We start from the raw sequence: 18,636 nt of genomic DNA, 5'->3' as shown, positions 1-18,636 counted from the left end.
CCCCCACGGCTGGGAGGGCGAGCATGTTTGGCGCGAACCCGCGACCCTCAGATTACGAAGCGCACGCCTTAACGCGCTAGTTCATGCCGGGCCCTTTAAGGATTTTAATTATACTTCAAGGAATAAGGCATTGCGTAACTATTTTAGCAGTTTAAGAAACAGTTTTTCATGTTAGTAACTAAGGGGGATACCAAAGTAGGATGACGGATGTTAAAAATAATAATATTTTTCTAGATGTTCTTTAAGGAATTCATAGTTCATAGTAGGATTAACATGAATTTAGGTTATATTTAAGTACAACATGGGACATTTTAGTCACTAAGGTTTTTCAGTTTAATAAAAAATATCGAGCAGTAATCAATGAAATACTTATTTCGCCTTACCTTAAACACTTAAATTTACTGCATCCATCACATCTGAATGCAACATATTTCAAAAGTCAACCTATTCTTAGAAAAGTTAGTGTTCAAACTAAAGATATTTTCCTATCCTGTCAAATTTTTAATTATGTCTCGCCAGTAAATAAGAAAAAAAGGTGTCCTAATATCTCTTTTGAACTGTTCAACAATTCAATCTCTTCATTAAGGTAAGGAGACTACACATGAACACAATACTCCAAATGAGGTTTAAATCAGTGGAGCTGGGAAAATAACGTGTTTAACCAATATAACCATTCATCTAAAGTACTGTGCAAAAGTATTAGAACAAGAGAATATTTTGCCATTCTTTCCATTTTATGGGGTAATTATTCCATGTCATTACAGAACGTAAATTTCAACACTATGGTAATGCTTCATTGGTCCCTGTTGACAATTAAATAATTCAGGATGAGAATACTAATCATTCTTTAGAATTCTCATATACTTGTAATAAGGGTTCTACTTCAATGAACATACTGATCAAATTTAGGATCTCAATTAATTAGCATATAGAACTGGTATATGCTAGAAGAAATCAGTTTAATAATACTCAATAAACAGACCTTCATAAAAACATTGTATAATAACATATATTAAGTTTTTTTTGTCATGATATGGTAAAAAAAAAAGCGTAGAGAATTATCAGTAGAATAGGAGTTGGCACAAAAGCTTTACGTGATGCTGGTTAGACTATCTGACAAATTGCTGCAGACTTGAAACGTTTTCCAAACACTGTGAAGTAATCCTATCTCGTGAAACTGCAACAGGTGAACTTAAGAATAGGAAAGAAAGAGGTAGAACATCTAAACTTAATGATTCTGATGTTAAGTATCTTCGTTTAGACAGTCTTAGAGACAGATGAAAGGCTACCACTGATCTCAAGCATGTGATAAACGACTATGTACCAAATGACAGAAAAGTGTCCAGATATACAGTAGCAAGAAGATTCAATGATAATGGAATATTTTGTTGTGTAGCATTTTAAAACCTTTACTTCGATCTCTTACTATTGTTTAAAGACTGAAATTTGCTAAAAATTACAAATATTGGACTGTTGATGATTGGAAAAGGATGTTAGGGATACAAGAGTTCCAGTTTGAAATATTTAGTTCAAAGTGTAGGTTGTACATTAAACGGAAGAAAGATGAAAGATGTCTCAATAAACAAAACCTACCATTGAGCATGGGGAAAGCAGCGTGATGGTTTGGTGGCGTTTTTCTGCTAAACGATAGGAGAAATATGCAAAATAAAAAGAGTAATGGACCAGCACAAGTGCTATCAAATACTGATCTTGCATTGTATACCTAGTGGTTTGTGTATTATTGGTAAAGGATCCTGCTATCAATAAGATAAGTGTCATAAACACTCCTCCAACTTGTGAAGAAATTACTTAACTAAGAAAGAAGCTGCTGGAGTCATTCAAATGATACAATAAGTCATACAGAGTTCCGATCTCAATCCGATTGTGCAGTTCTGGGATTTGATGGACCACAAATTTAACAAATCGAAAGTTATTTACAAAGAAGTATATTAGAAACATTTGGAGTACAAACCCAGAGGTCGCTTTGATTAAATATGTTGCAACAATGCCTGAAGGACTATCTGCAGTCATTAAAGCAAAAGGTAAACACAAAAAAATATTAACTGTTTGCTGAACTTAAGCACTTCCAATAAGTTTTTGTTGTACTAAATATGAAACTTAATAAAATTTTGTTTCACCTGTGATTTACTGTTCTCTGAAAATAGCCTGAACTCTACTTTTTGACTCTGTCTTAACACTTTTTGCAGAGTAGTGTAGTATTAAAACAAACTTAGAACAAAGATAATCAACTTTTTATCTTCAGACTACAACACAAAGAAATTAGACAACTTTTTTATATTAATCCACTGAATAACCACGTACCTCCTTTTCTTAAGAGAAAACAAATTCAGAGTACTTAACCTATGCACATGTATATATCAATGGTTGTGTTAACTCATTACTTACATCATCTTTACTAAATTAATAGGACTACCTGGACGGAAATTATGTAAATACAAGATTAATGAAATGTTATCTTAGGACATGAAAAGTTCTTTCCTTTATATATAATTACAAAAAAACAACAACATCCAAAAAATCCACAAAAAAGCAAAATACAAAATGTAGACCCAATAAACCTTCATGTCAAATTTGGTGAAAGGCAAGGGCAAAGTAGTGATAAAAAAACTCGCAAAAAACACTCGTAAAAAACCGCAAAATGGAAAAATGAAGATTTGTGTGTTTCCCCATGGACCTAATGAACATCCATACTAATTTTTATGAAGATCCATTACACTCTGCAAAGCATTTGCAGTGACAGGAAAAGGAGGCAAATGGCGAGAGGAAAGTAGTCAACAACCATACAGCCTTACTTAAAGAATACAACATCAGATAATAAATGAATATGATGACATTATTAATAATAAGTCAACTAAAATAAAGCAATAAACCTACGAGTCGAGCGCCTTATCCACTTGGCCATACTTAAGACAGCCCATTGTGTAGCGTTGTGCTTAATTCCAAACAAGAGCCCGGCATGGTCAGATGAGTTAAAGCCCTTGACTCGTAATCTGAGGGTCGCACCAAACATGCTCGCCCTTTCAGCCATAGGGGCGTTATACCGTTACAGTCAATCCCATTATTCGTTGGTAAAAGAGTAACCAAGAGTTAGCGGTGGGTGGTGATGACTAGCTGCCTTCCCTCTAGTCTTACACTGCTAAATTAGGAACGGCTAGAGCAGATAGCCCTTGTGTAGCTTTGCGCGAAATTCAAAAACAATTCCAAACAAACAATCACTGTGAAGTAAATTTAGCGTGCGTACTGTAGTTCGCATGGTGACTGACTATTTTTTATGAAGTTTATATCCAAAAGATTGGAAAGAGTGATGCCCAGCTCATCACACACTTTATTGACTGAACCTACTCACCTCGTTAGTACGCTCTCCATAAGAAAGAATGAATCGTACATCGGATCCCACCGTGTAGCTCATGGAAAAACAAAACCAAATTCTTGTTGTACATGGCCAGCAGCAGTGACGCTGCAGCTCTGTTTGTTCCAAACTGACTAAGCTTCCATAAGTAACAATCGAGACACTTTTTTGAAACCATCATTGCCCAAAGTCTTTTATACATCAGTGGTCTCTACTAAATTGAGTGTATGTGTTACACATCGCAGAAGCTTGGGAAGAAAGCAAATCTCATTGGTCTCTGTCTCACTGCTGTCTCTGTGGAAGTTTCTTTTCTTGCTATTCATCACTTGATTCGAGTGTTCTTTGACCAGCTTTGGAATAATCTGTATCACTACTTATAATCTCAGCCCTTGATTCAATTGAAAATATTTTGCAAAACCAATTCATAAAATATAAAAGAAATGTACGTATGATGTATTCCATAACTTAATAGTACCATCAGGGTATGGTGTTGCCGCACTGGCATGGTATAATAATAATTATTATTACAGCACTGATAATTTAATTTCTTATAACACTCTTCTCTAGTCATTGCCAGCCATTCAATGAACCTATCGTTGACAAGTATCTACGAGTCAAAAGCCAGGTGAAATACCTGACAGACTTTAACACACTGCAGCTGGATAGGAAGTGTTCCAATGCTTAGGAGCATAGGTAGAAGAAGCACGATCTGAAATGTAATGTGTTTGTGTGAAAGAGAAAGAGAATTGTACTGGTAGTAGCGTAGAATTTTTACATCCGATGGGAGGGATGATTTTTGTAACCACTTATGTGGACTGTTCAAGTTGCAAATTGGTAATCTCTGATTGCGTGAACCTGAAAGCTGTAAACATGCAGTCACAGAGTAATCTTGTTGCTACAATACTTACATGTATACTTAGGCCTACTGACTGATACAAACTATCGCTTAGATCGAAAAACTTAGAAGCACACATATATAAAGATGTACATTTCCGCTTCTGAAAAAGCCTACATCTAAGCCTAATTATGTAATTCGATTGGTAAGAACACAAGAATCACAAGAACAAACACACAATTTGTAGGCCTGTGATGCAATAAAACAATTCAACAGACCAAACTGTAGGGGGGATGATTGTATGTACCATACCTCCACCTAAAATAAAGGGGGTGTATACTCTCCATCCCCCTCAGGATCTACGCCCCTGACTGGTACAAATATATATATATTGTAACTTCGACCTGCAAAACACTTACAGCAGTTTTCATGCTCTTTTTTGAACATTTTCACTCTAGCATTTAAGCTACGTTTCTTTACAGAAATTATGTGTAAGATCAATAAATCGTGTTCTATTTGAGAGAAAAACATACATAGTCAGACAAGTAAACTTTTTCTTAATCTTTTATATACATGTCACGAGCTACATTCAAAATTTAATTAAAAATCTTTGTTATAATGGTATTGAATAAATATAGCATGTAAACGTAGCTAATAATTAATATTTTAATAGTGGATAACTTTTAAGTACTTAAATTATAAGGCAGTATTTAAAAATAAGTCTGGAATTTTCCGAAGTGTAATAATTGTGAGAATTTCGTTCCTGGCATCCATTCTGGTCTAATTTATTCACCATCTTTCAAGAAGTACAGAATTAAGCGTAAATATGTAAACCCACGAAGAAATACTAATAAACAAAAATACTGTAATTAGTCTGAAGACCTTGACAAAATTGAACCCATTGTCAGTTCTGTCATTATTGATAATGGAACTACTACTGCTGTGGTCTTGGTAATCATGTTTCGAATGCAATGTATGATGATAACAGCTTCTAATCCCTTGGCCATTAGATTAATTCATAGGTGTGAAGACCAACGAGACAATGTAAGCAAGCGCTGCCTATTCCCTTTTCAGGGTTTCTGGGCCAATCCAATGCATAGTGCTAAGGTTCTTTTTCAGTTAATTTTTTTTTCTGAACGAATTTGTCGTTAATTGCTCATTAGGCCTTTCCCTACAAAAACTGTTTTATTTGAATGTAATGTCTCCATAAAGTTTTCCAAAACTTGCAATTCAACTAATTCGAAAGGAAACATTTCCTCAATGACCAAATCAGTTATGAGTGCGTTTATTTTGCATTTGTTAATTCTCCTGGCACAAGCAGCAACGAAGATTCGAAACGCTAGCTGTTTTGCTTTATTTTTCCAAGTTTCTCTCTTACCAGAAGTATGAGCCCTTGTTTCTGCTGCTTCAACTGACTGTTTGCTTGACATATATACCTCCGTTCCTCTCTTGATGCATGATTCAAAATTCTTGAGGTTATGGGAATGGTTGTAACTAATATGTTTTTTAAGATCAAAAAACGATTTCTCACTGGAACTGTAATTATTCTTTTTGGGCAAATACAACTTGTACTGCAACAAAACACTTTGATACTGGGATACACTTGCACTTTCACTTTCAACAAATTCAAAATAGTAATTAGATGGTTGTTTCCACGATTGGACACACTGTTAAAAGCTTCTGACGTAGAAACATCGTAATTTATCCAGGATTCTATTTTGTGACATTAACTACGTAACTTCACTTTGTATAGTGCTTTATCGGAATGTCGAACTGAAATAAGGGGAAATTACGTGTGGTTTCTGTAGAGAACAAGTTCTTGACAGCAACTACATTACGTAACGAGGTTGATTGTTTTTCGTAAGCAAAATTGCAGTGTAAATATAATTATATGCGATATAATACTATAATATATGTATTGCAAATTACAATTTAGAATGATATATAATAACATATATATATATAAATGTGGAAACCTCTCAACTAATTATCCGATATGAATTATAAACTAGCTGGTTTATATGAACATCTTGTTTTATCAGCTGAAATACTGTAACCAAGACAAGTTTCCACTAGCACTGTCAAAGCTCAGAAATGGAAACAAAATTAACAGTACTTTTAAATTAACTTTTTTAAACCGATGTAAATTAATCATTCTTCTACATTAAGAAACATTAAACTGAACGTATGAACAGTGAATATTAAATATAACAATATATTAAAGAAATACAAAGACGGCTTTATTACGTAGTATCCAGTTACAGGTCGGAACAATAAATATTATGTATAAGAATTATATAGGACCGGCATGGCCAAGCGTGTTAAGACGTGCGACTCGTAATCCGAGGGTCGCGGGTTCGCGCCCGCGTCGCGCTAAACATGCTCGCCCTCCCAGCTGTGGGGGCGTTATAATGTGACGGTCAATCCCACTATTCGTTGGTAAAAGAGTAGCCCAAGAGTTGGCGGTGGGTGGTGATGACTAACTGCCTTCCCTCTAGTCTTACACTGCTAAATTATGGACGGCTAAGACAGATAGCCCTCGAGTAGCTTTGTGCGAAATTCAAAAACAAACAAGCATAACAAGATATATATGTATTTAAAAAACTACATAAATGATATGTAGAAATGATAATAATTTACGTTTTCTATTAAAAATGTAGGAAGTAGTGGTTTGCATAGAAGAAAAATAGAGTTGTTTATGAATATTCAAATACAGCGTTGAACCAGTAACGTGCACTACTTTTACCTGCAGTATGTTAAGCTTTTTATATAAATTAATAACAACATGATCAAATTTACTTTTGTAATATTTAACGAATTTATAGCAAAGCATTTATCTCTATAAATCACAAAAATCAAAAAGTTTCCTAAACGCATATTAAAGTTACATAATTTTCATGTTTTGTATGGATGTCATTATTAACTGCTTAAATTTGTTTTTCGAAGTATCTAAGCATTCAAGTAATCTACATAATTAAATAATATCAATTAGATTCATTTCTAGTTAAACGTTTAATTTTGAAATATATCCTGAGCTAAATTTTGAATGTGATATTCAGTACGAAGCAATATTAATTCAGTATTTAATAAAAGTGTCACAGTGTTTGCACATTGAATTATTCATACAAGTTAACAGGATCATAGGGATCATGATCACCATAATATTTATCAGGACTTTTAGATTAACATTTACGCTCTACCTCAGGATTCATAAAGAGATGGCCTGGCATGTCCAGGTGGTTAAGGCCCTCGACTCATTATCTGAACGTCGCGAGTTCGAATCACCGTCACACCAAACATACTCGCCTTTTCAGCGAGTATTATGTGACGGTTAATCCCACTATTCCGTTGTAAAAGAGTAACCCAAGAGTTAGCGGTGGGTAGTGATGACTAGCTGCCTTCTCTCTACTCTTACACTGCTAAATTAGGGATGACTAGTGCAGATAGCCCTAGTGTAGCTTTGCGCAGTATTAAAAAACAAATACTTACTAGTTGGAGATATACATTTTGTGAACCACGAATACGCCAAAAGACGTACTTTTATTCTATGACATCATGAAAAAATTAATTTTTATCGTTTCTCATTGACGATTTGTATACAAATTTGAAAAAAAAAGATGTTAAAATGATACAACTGTTTTTCTTTACCCGTCTTCTTCACATTTTAAGTATGGCGTTCAATACGGTTTTAGATATCGAGGTGTATTAGTCACATTCAACATATGTTTTCAGACTTCTTATTCCTTTTTTCATACAAATTATTTCATATAAAAAAAATCATAAAAGTTCGATGTCTAAGATCATTTCGATTTTTTTCAACCCATTCCTGCAAACTTTAGAATGTTTTTTTTTACTTGACACAAAAACCAGAAAACAGCAATAGAGTTTCGTAATGATACAAATGTGGATATACAAGGAATACCTAAACATCAATTTAACATCACAGACTATCTAATGGTTTTAGTTTTACAAAAATATACTCTGAATTAACTGATTTCAGAACAGTTTTACCAAACATCAATAAAGTTCCACACCAGTTATAAAAATCAGTAACAATGGTGTTAGTTACAGGAAGACATTATCATCAGTTTTGATAATAAAAACGATTTTACTTGTTTGATTTAAGAACAAAGCCACACTGAGTTTTCTGTTATTTCCATCGCAGGTAATCGAACCCCTGATTACAGCGTTGGAAGTCCATCAACTTACCGCTTTCCCGTTAGGAGACATAATAAATGTACGATTACTTTGTTCATTTATAGTTAAGCACAAAGCTTCACAATGGGCTATCTGTGATATGTCCACCATGGATACCAAAACCTGGTTTTTAACGTTATAAGCCTTCAGACTTATTGCTGTAAAACTGAGGACAGGCAAAACAACTACCAAGAAGATTTATTTTTACCCACAAGTTATTGTATTAGTGTTAAGTTTTATTAATTTTCATAAGGTACACCATTTTTTACATTTTTAAAGTAAACCTACTTCTTGTCATATCAACCAGCCCGGCACCTTGACGATGATAAAAAAGTTTGCATTGTTTGTTTGTTTTTTTAGACAAAAAGATAACGCTTCACACTATTTTCGAGGTTCATGTTGCTGGACCAGACTAGTGACCTGTAGAAGTGAGCTTGTAAGTGTAAGGTACAACGATATAGTAATGAAACATTAAATATTCTAGTTTTGGTTGTGAATGTGATGGCTTAAGTATAGCAATTAAGCTAAAACGTGGATCCAAGTTGGATGAGAGAAAACCTTTTTTAAATGTATCCTCGAACTGACATACCACCTGAACTGGAGATCCATCAATTCATTATTGTATTGACAGTGTTATGTATTACAATTTTAATTTGGACGAGTCTCCGATTTATTATATTATGTACTGTAATGTATAATTATTTCAAGTAACCGGAAATTTGAATTTAAATTAAATCGGTAATTAACTATTAATATGTATCAAATTTATGTTATTTGCCAACAAAGCTGATACACATAATTTCCTTTTTTTTAAACAAAAATATATTTTAATATACAAGTATAAAAATAATACAGCTCTCTAGTCGCACAGCGGTATATTTGCGGACTCAGACCGTTAAAAACTGGATTTCGATACCCGTGGTGGGCAGAGCACACATAGGCCATTGTGTAGCTTTGTCTTTAATTCTGAACTAACAAAAATAATATAATTTATTACTAATGCTTGTTACAAATGATGGTTTATATACAACAGTTTTACAAACTTACAGGCAATACTGAGTCGCATATCCGGTTTAAAACTGAATATTTTAGCGACGATCCAAGTCCACTGCAAGCAAATTGATTCTGTTGCACCTCACTTAATCTAACTAGTTCGGTTGGTCTCGCATTGGTTAAAGCTCACTTCTTATCGCGGGAGATATTTGATTTCCTCGAAGACATAGTAACTTTCGAAGTTATTCTCTGAAGTTGAACGTTTTGTAATGTTCGAAATCTATAACGTTCCTGGTCAAATTCTGTAGCTTTCTGATGAATGGGCGTTAATGACAGTTATATCTTTCTAGGTCTACAACATTTTGACTGTAGCTGTCCAGACAATAACCTCTCTCTTGGCACGTTACTTTTATACAAATCACGCGAATTTGTAGAACTTCGGCAATATTCTATCGCTTTCGTCAAACGAGTATTGTTGATTTCCACTTTCAACAATTCTATACAAGTTTCGAGAACAGTCGGGAGTTGTGCAATACAAGAATGTACGTCACGCGGAAAAATAAAAACTGTACTGGAAGAAGCATAGGCACTGTTCATTATAACAGCGATACATAAAAAACACGAGCACAATGATATCGTTACCTGAAAAAGGAGGATTGAAATAATATATGAGAAATCATTAATCTCAGTATTTTGAGAAGCTAACAGCACAGTAACGCTTAAAGATGCAGTGTCGAAGTTGAAGTAGATCCAATCAACCAAAGCTGAACGACAACTTTGAAATCAATCTATATATTAAAGTATTACTATGTAGTGGAAATGAGACAAGTCTCCTTTTCTTTCAGCCTAATTTTCTTTTTGGCTCCAATACGAGCTTGTTCAGCCTCGAGAGGTTTATTTCCTTTTTCAGCTTTGATATAAGCTTATTTTTTCTCACCTTCGATACGGACTTGTTCGAGCTCCCTTTGTTTGAGTTTTAACTGAATTTCTAACTTATCTTTTTCACTCAACTTTGATTGGCTGAAGAAGACACTAGAGTATTCCCCTAATGCTTCCCCAAACAACAAATTATCATCAACTAGTATTTGAATAATATGCTTTTTAGTTCATTTTTATCACTGATTTATTAACCTCTAATTCTAAAACTTCGGAAGTTTCAAGCAAGTCACTTTTATGGTACCTATCTAGTTGTTAGAGGGAGGGTGATTCAAGAAAACCTTAATAATCAGACATGATCAAATCATTTTGGCACTGATAAATATAAATCAAATTAAGATTTATATCTTAATTTAGACTGAATATATCTCTGATTCAAATCCTGGACGTGCTCACAATTTATTATGTCACGGATGTTTCGTTTTACGATTTCAAATAATTATAAATTTGAACTTAGAAGTTAATTGAATGTAAATATGTATCAGATTTATTATATTTGCCAACACGATCGATATACACACTTTTCTTTATTAACACAAATATATTTTAATATACAAATATCAATAAAATATATAATAACGGTTATTACAAATAATGATTTATATACAAAAGTTTTACACACTTAAAAACAATACCGAGAAAGAGAGAGTACTCAATGACAAAATCTTACTTTGGATGATTCTGGAACTAAGAAAAACAACAAGATTTCAAATAAAAATATGAAACCTGTGAAGTAATCGGAATTATAGTAAAATGAGTTCCCTAAGATTCTGACACTGCTACTGATAACCAAATATAGAAATTAACTGCCATTTTTTAGATGCTCTCACAGATTGTTCAAGGGCATATCAAGTCTCGAATCTTGAACTTTTAGATATTTGTTGAGTATTACATAAACTTGTAGTATCAACGCTTAATGTTCTTATATTTTTAAACCACCACAACACAAGAATATCCCACAAAACAACAACATATAAACATTTAACAACTGTAAAGAAATAAATTCTAAAATTTTAATCATTATAAACCCAAACAAACGTACACTTTAACCATTAATAAACCAAACCATCTATATTTTTAACTACCACACACGAAGAACATTTAAATTTTTAACGAACATTGACCAAAAATACCTAAATGTTAACAACTACAAATCAAGAGCATCAAAACATTTACTCTAAGCCTTTAACCAGAAGAAGTCAAAAACAACTAAGCCTAAAACGAAAACATCTATATGAGATATGCACAACTGCTTCGTTTAAATTTAATACGAGAGCTGTGATTTACATAAATATAAAGTGCGAGTGATAAATATATTATCTTGGGAAGCGACAGATATCGCAGGTTTGCTTACATAACTGGTTACGAATCATTTGTTACGTAGTTTAATTGTGAATTGCCGTCATGTTATTTGAACTTTCTCAAACTTTCCAATTGCTTTAAATGAGTATTGTTACATCATAACGTTTCGCAGTTTGCATAAAGTTCTAGGTTTCAGTTGGGTACTATATAAGTGATCATGTCAGTGAAGTAACTTAAAGGGAAAAAAGTGAAGTTAGACTGTGTAAATGTCATTTAGCCATAAAAAGCCTATACTGGCAATTCTATAGTGCGTTTCACAGTTTTTGTGGCCCCTAGTGGCTGCGGACTTACATCGTTAAAAACCGGCTTTCGATACCCGTGGTGGGCAGAGCACAGATAGTCCATTGAGTAGCTTTGTGCTTAATTCAAAACAACAACAACAACAACAGTTTTTATTGTTACGTATTATAATTTATCTCTGACGAGTTTCCGATTTACTATGTTATGTACATACTACAGTTTCAAATAACCGGAAATTTTAATTTTAATTTAGAAGCTAATTGAATCTTATTATGTATGAAATTTATGATATTTCTGAATAAGATTGGTACATACAGTTTTCTTTCTTAACAGAAATATGTTTTAATATACAAAAACATTACAATTTATAACAACGGTTATTCCGACTAATAATTTATATATAAACGTTTTAAAAACAATACTAAGTCTTCTATTTTATCTGGAAATTGTTTTATTATTGACAGTTCACGGATACACAGGTACACTTCTCTTGACGGGAAACCTATGTACCTCTATTCTTGATTTGTATCATGCGGTCTATAAGTTTAATTTTTACCAACAAATATTGTGTTTTTTTTTTAATTAAGCGCAAATCTATACGAGGGCTATCTGCGCTATCCATCCCTAATTTAGTAGTGTAACACTAGAGGGAAGGTAGTCAGTCATCACCATCCACACTCTTGGACTACTATTTTGCCAACGAATAGTGCAATTGACCGTAACATTATAACGCCTCCTGAAAGAATGAGCGTGTTTGGTGCGATGGGAGTTCGAACTAGCGAACCTCGGATTACGACTCGAACGCCTTAACCCACCTGACCATGTCGGGCCTACCGAAAAATATATTTAATGTCTTCCTAGAAATACTATCGTCCGAAGTTAATTCTCTGAAGTAGAACGGTTTATAATATTCGAAATTTATAAAATTTCCTGGTCAAATATCCGTAGTTTTCTGGTTAATAAGCGTTTCACAATTATAGCTTCCGACGTTTATAGTATACTGATTATATAAAAACCAACAACATTAAAACTGTTTCTTTGTGTTGTGTTGCTTACCGTTAAGAGCTTGAAAGAAGATTTTCTACAAATTTCAGCTAAGGCAACAATTCTAGTATTTTACATACACACATCGAACGTTGTCGATTCTTACGCTCAAGAATCTTCGATAAATTTAGAGAATAGGCTGATCTTCGACAATACAGTATAACAGTACAAATTACACGAATTTCTGAATATATATCTAACTGAAACAAACATCGATATTAAAATCTATACATAATAGTAAATCCATGAGATACAGATCTGGCTCGTGTGGCAGGTGTTAAGATTATAAACAATAAATACATTAGATTGGATGTCGTATTTCTGGTGAACAGTAAAGTCCCGCAAATCATTTTACTTTATCTGAATACGGGAATGAGTTGAGCGAGTTGTAAGCTCGCAGAGCTACGAGTCAAGCGTTGAACATGTCGGAACTTTCAGCCGAGGACGCGGTATAACAATCCCATTATTCGGTTCAAAAGAAGCAGACAAAGCTGTTGTGAAAATAGGTACTACTTGCTGGTCCTCTTCTTTCTAGTGAGTAGTAAAGCAAACAAAAATGACGGCTGTATTTGAATCCTGAAAGTCTCTTACCAGGACGCTCAATTTAAGTGGTCATAAGATGGTGCACAGGTTGAAAATAATCTTTTGATTGTCTATTGGATAACGTTATCATATATTGAAGTTGAAAAGGTGTGGTACATAGTTACATCATTCTTTGTCTGAATCGGCTGTTATTTGTTCAGAAAATTACAAAATCATAAACAGCATTTCATTTTCTTTTCCAAATCGGCTGTTGATTATTTGGTGGATTTCAAAATGATGACTAACACGTTTTTTTTTCATCAACCGTTGTTTTACTGGGGGATATTAATACTATAAACAAAATATTTTTCTTATTCTGAGTCAACTGTTGGATTTTTAGTTTATTACAAATTGTAAAAAAACAATCGTTTTTTATGTGGTTCTGTTGTTCGTTTAATTAATATAAACTGGTATGTACACAATGCTTTCTGGATTTGTTGTGGTTTGTCTTGCGGCTATTGTTCGTGTGGTGAATATAAAATTGTACACAAAGCTACCTGGAATTGTTTTTGTTTGTTTTATGAATATGAAATCATACACTTCTTGTTCGTTGTATATTATTAAGCACAAAGCTACGGGCCTACGGTTACCTCTAATAATACCGTCAAATATTACTTACTATATATTCATCTAACGTAGTTTAATGTATTAGTTGGTGTGTGTGTTTTTGTCTTACATTTCAATACAACGCTGACAAAGTTCCGGCACATAATGTTTCCTTCTATCGTTGTGTAAAACAATCTTCCAAAACGTGTAACAGTGTAACAAAGAAACAGTGTAAAACAAGTTAGCTAAATCATAGCAGGTTTTCGTTAATTGTTAGTGATATATGTATTGAAATATATTTAAAAACTGAACAAGCGTGAATTCTACTGCAGGTTTAAAGTTCACTGATTTGTACGGTAATGGTATTTATAACTTTTTTCAGTTAAAGCAGATAATTATTTTAGTTTTTCAATTCCATTCTGTTTTAAATGAAAACCACTTTAATTTATTTACTTAAATATTTAATTCCACAGTAAAGAAATAACATTTTAAATAAAAATATAGAGTAAACTCATCACGCTTATTCGTATAAAACGATTCATTTTCCTGTGAAGTTCATTTAAGAACGGTTGACTGGAAATAATTATATGGCTTGTGTCACACTGGATGGTTGGTTGCGTATCGAGTGTAGTAAACTCAATGATTAATTTTGTTCATCCTTAATATTTATCAGAGTAATTATGTTACAGAGCTTATACTTTATACCTCCTACCTTTAGTGTTTAACTATAACTTTTTCTAATACATTTTTGTAAAATGTTTATTCATTAAACAGTTTGTGGATCCATGACTATTTATTACAGGGCCCCTAATAACAAAGGCGTCACACAAACAACTAATATTACCACAATAATAGTACTTAATCCTACTCATTACTTCTCAGGTCTGCTATGGATTTTATATCAAACATTGGTGGCTTCGCACGCGTTTTTTTGTTAGTTATTTACTATCCGTGTTGTAACAACATAAAATATAAAATCATTTATGAGTTAATAAGTAATTTAATTAATAGTCTTAATTACGTACTTCATATGGAATTTTAAAATTAAGTATAGTTTCTGTTTTATTCTAACTGTTAATGTGTTTTTGCGCTCGGAATTATCGTAATCTAAACATCTTTCCAAAATAATACAGAGATGAAAAGGGAATCTAATTAATTATGGTTCACATTAGATATTAAAATTAAAATCTCATATTATTAACTTTTTAAGATTAGTTTGTTTGACTTTCAAAGCATCATAAAATGTGATAACTGCGGTTTTCTAAGCAAAATGAAATAAGAAATATTCAGCTCTCTAGAGGTAAGTAGTAAATTTAAGAACCTTCCACTCGGAAATCTGAGGTTTGATCTTTGATTTACCCTGACGGTAGAAAGCCTACTGTGTAGCTTTGCAATAAGATACAACAGTATGTTGTAACTACTAGATTTACGAATAATTTGTTTCATGTTGTGCACATATCGGTAACTAAGAAAGAAAACAGTGAATCATAAGGTTACGATTCAAGAACACACTTCCTAAACAAACTTTTTAACAGGAGAGGTACTGTTGAATTCTAGTTATATATTCTATTCTTTAAACACAGGAATATCAAACTCACTCAAATTCATAGTTGCTTCTCACAATTTAATGATAGGTATATCACACTATAAAAGTTTTGTAGAAAATTGATGAAATCTGAACTTTTCCAGAAATATGTTTTTTATACAAGTTGAGAATCACCAAGCAGTAGAATCTACTGTTAGTAGTTTGGTCTTGTCTTACTTTTACATTTAAAACTTGAAAAAGAAAACTTGAAATACATTTGAAGAAAATTATGAAAATCTTACTAAACTTCGAAAAAATACAAATTTAGTTAAATAAAACCAGATGAAATAAGCAAGATACAAGATCGTGTTTCGCACAACATGTCTTAGAGTGCAATTTTCGTACGACCATTAGACCTTTATGTTTGTTTGTTTGATTTTGAATTTCGCACAAAGCTTCTCGAGGGCTATCTGTGCTAGCCGTCCCTAATTTAGCAGTGTAAGACTAGAGGGAAGGCAGTTAGTCATCACCACCCACCGCCAACTCTTGGGCTACTCTTTTACCAACGAATAGTGGGATTGACCGTCACATTATAACGCCCCCACGGCTGAAAGGGCGAGTATGTTTGGCGTGACCGGGATGCGAACCCGCGATCCTCAGATTACGAGTCGCACGCCTTAACACGCTTGGCCATGCCGGGCTTAGACCTTTATGAGAGAGTCGAGCTGATAGTGAGAAGCAAATGCTTAATATGATAAAATTGTGAAAGAGCTTCAAACAAAACAACATAAAGGTATTTCTTGCTATCCATATAAATACCAGCAGGTTTTTCTTAATATATTATAAATGTTATCATACAGTGAACAAAGTAATGCTGTTTTAAAAACGTTCAAATGTTTTCCTCTTTCGTTTGTGTGTGTGTGAGTAGAATTAATAGCTGCGTTAATTTTATCTTTCTAGGTGTTTAAAATAATATATATTTGAGGAAAAAATTGCTGTCATATTAAATAGTTCCCGTAGCTGCTGGCATTCAAAAATTTTTGTATAACCGTGTTTATAAAATACCACTTACGTATGGTTTTAGATATATATTATGGCGTGATATAGTGGCAATTTATGATTTAATAACGTGATTGAAAAGTATTTCAATGCCGTGATTATTAATCTAGCTTTATATCGTTTTCATTAATTATTTTTTTAGTTTTAAGTATTTAAGTTTTAAATGCGATATAGAAGTTAGGACAGTATTTAAGGCAATTTAAGCAGCAGGAGAAAAAGTCAGATATTCGTCATACTTCCACAAGGTGGCATCATAGAGCGTGTTGTTAGGAGCGGAAAACGAAGACAAATAGTAATGCGTGGACAAATGATTCGGGAGCGAATCATCAAATGGTGTTATAGATCGACAGATTTCAGCTTGCGGTCAAACTGAATGTTTTCATACTTTACATTATTTGTATATGATACTTCACGAAACTATGTAGAAATGTGTTTTATATAAACCCTATATATACAAACTAACAATCTATGTAGTCCTTAAAAGAACCATTTCAAAACTGGTAGTTGTAAATCTTTCTGACATAAGAAACTCATAACTAATGTTAAAAGTGGCAAAATTTTATTATTTTACAGTGGAACCTGTTTAGGATAAAACTATTAACATACGTGTAACATGTGTATAACAAATTACGTATATATATATATATATATGTAATATCTACTACAAAAATTATAACAACCCTTTCACTCACATACTGATACTGTATAAAATGTCTACTGGAAACATTATAACAACAATTTTAATCACATTCTGATACTGTATGCAGATGAATCGAAACTTAAATATTTGTTTGTTTGTTTTTGAATTTCGGCCAAAGCTACACGAAGGCTATCTGCGCTAGGTGTCTCTAAGTTAGCAGTGTAAGACTAGAGGAAAGGCAGCTAGTCATCACCACCCTCCGCCAACTCTTAGGCTACTCTTTTACCAACGAATAGTGGGATTGACCGTTACATTATAACGCCCCCCGGCTGAAGGGGCGAACATATTTAGTGTGAGGGAGATTCGAACCCGCGACCCTCGGATTACAAGTCGAGTGCCTTAACCACGAGGCCATGCCGGGCCTAGACTCAAATGACATCGTCTATCAGATATATTACGGGTACAGAGGATGTAATGTGTAATTACAAGAAGAACAACGTGTACGCTATTTTTACATTGTATCGTTAAGAACTCAATCACTCACTTTTCATATTTTAAAAGCTAAGAGAAATAACAACACTTACTACGTTTAGTCATAAAATCCGGTATATCGACAATTTGTACGGTTTTCTGTCGGACACTCAGTTTGACTATATACAAACTTTCTTCAAATAACGATATTTCACTCATACGTCAAGAAGTCTGTAGGGTTGACACACCACGTGCGATGTATTTCTACATAAAGATAAATCCAAACGAAAGTAAAGTATAATTTTTAATACAAAATATTTAAGGGTAAAACTTTAATTTTGTCCATTTTTTAAAATCTATACGACGACTTAAACTTCTATTTATACATGCCGTAATTTCGTTTTCAATTTATTATTTTACAGGTTGATTTAAGTTCAACAAGGTGAGTTCTGCTTCAATTATTCTTTTGCTCGAGCTCAAGACAAACACGTATTTACAATTTACTGTCAGACCCAACATGAAGCCACACAGTTTGTAAGCAATATTTTGACTATCACTGCGATGTTACCTTTTTCTATTTCCGAAAATGTTGTGTGGTTTCACGTTAGATTTTAAAGATATTGTCATCTTGGACATCCTCCTGAACAATTTTAAGGGGGCTGTTGTGTCCTGCATGTAAATCTTACGTAAGGTGAAACTCCTTGAAAAGATTTTCCGCTGTATTAAAGACAGTTTTTTTACCGCATATCATTTAAACGATTATTTTAAAAGTTTATTATTGCTTTCTTGTTTTTTAAAAAAGGTTTCTGGTGGTTTTTCCAAGGCGAGTCAAATCC

At 33.3% G+C, this 18,636-nt stretch overlaps 1 long non-coding RNA gene across 1 annotated transcript in view; it reads right to left on the bottom strand.

The window, feature by feature from the left end:
* LOC143229094 (uncharacterized) overlaps positions 1-18,636 on the bottom strand; it is a 28,475-nt gene that overhangs the window by 1,003 nt on the left and 8,836 nt on the right. The window contains exon 2 of the long non-coding RNA XR_013015661.1: positions 17,914-18,064. This is a non-coding gene — a long non-coding RNA (uncharacterized LOC143229094). The remainder of the gene's footprint in view (positions 1-17,913; positions 18,065-18,636) is intronic.

This window comes from Tachypleus tridentatus, chromosome 10 (genome assembly GCF_004210375.1).
Source record: "Tachypleus tridentatus isolate NWPU-2018 chromosome 10, ASM421037v1, whole genome shotgun sequence".
Classification (NCBI taxonomy): domain Eukaryota; kingdom Metazoa; phylum Arthropoda; class Merostomata; order Xiphosura; family Limulidae; genus Tachypleus; species Tachypleus tridentatus.
The sequence above is the reverse complement of the archived record's forward strand: the minus strand, read 5'-3'. Positions and strand labels throughout refer to the sequence as shown.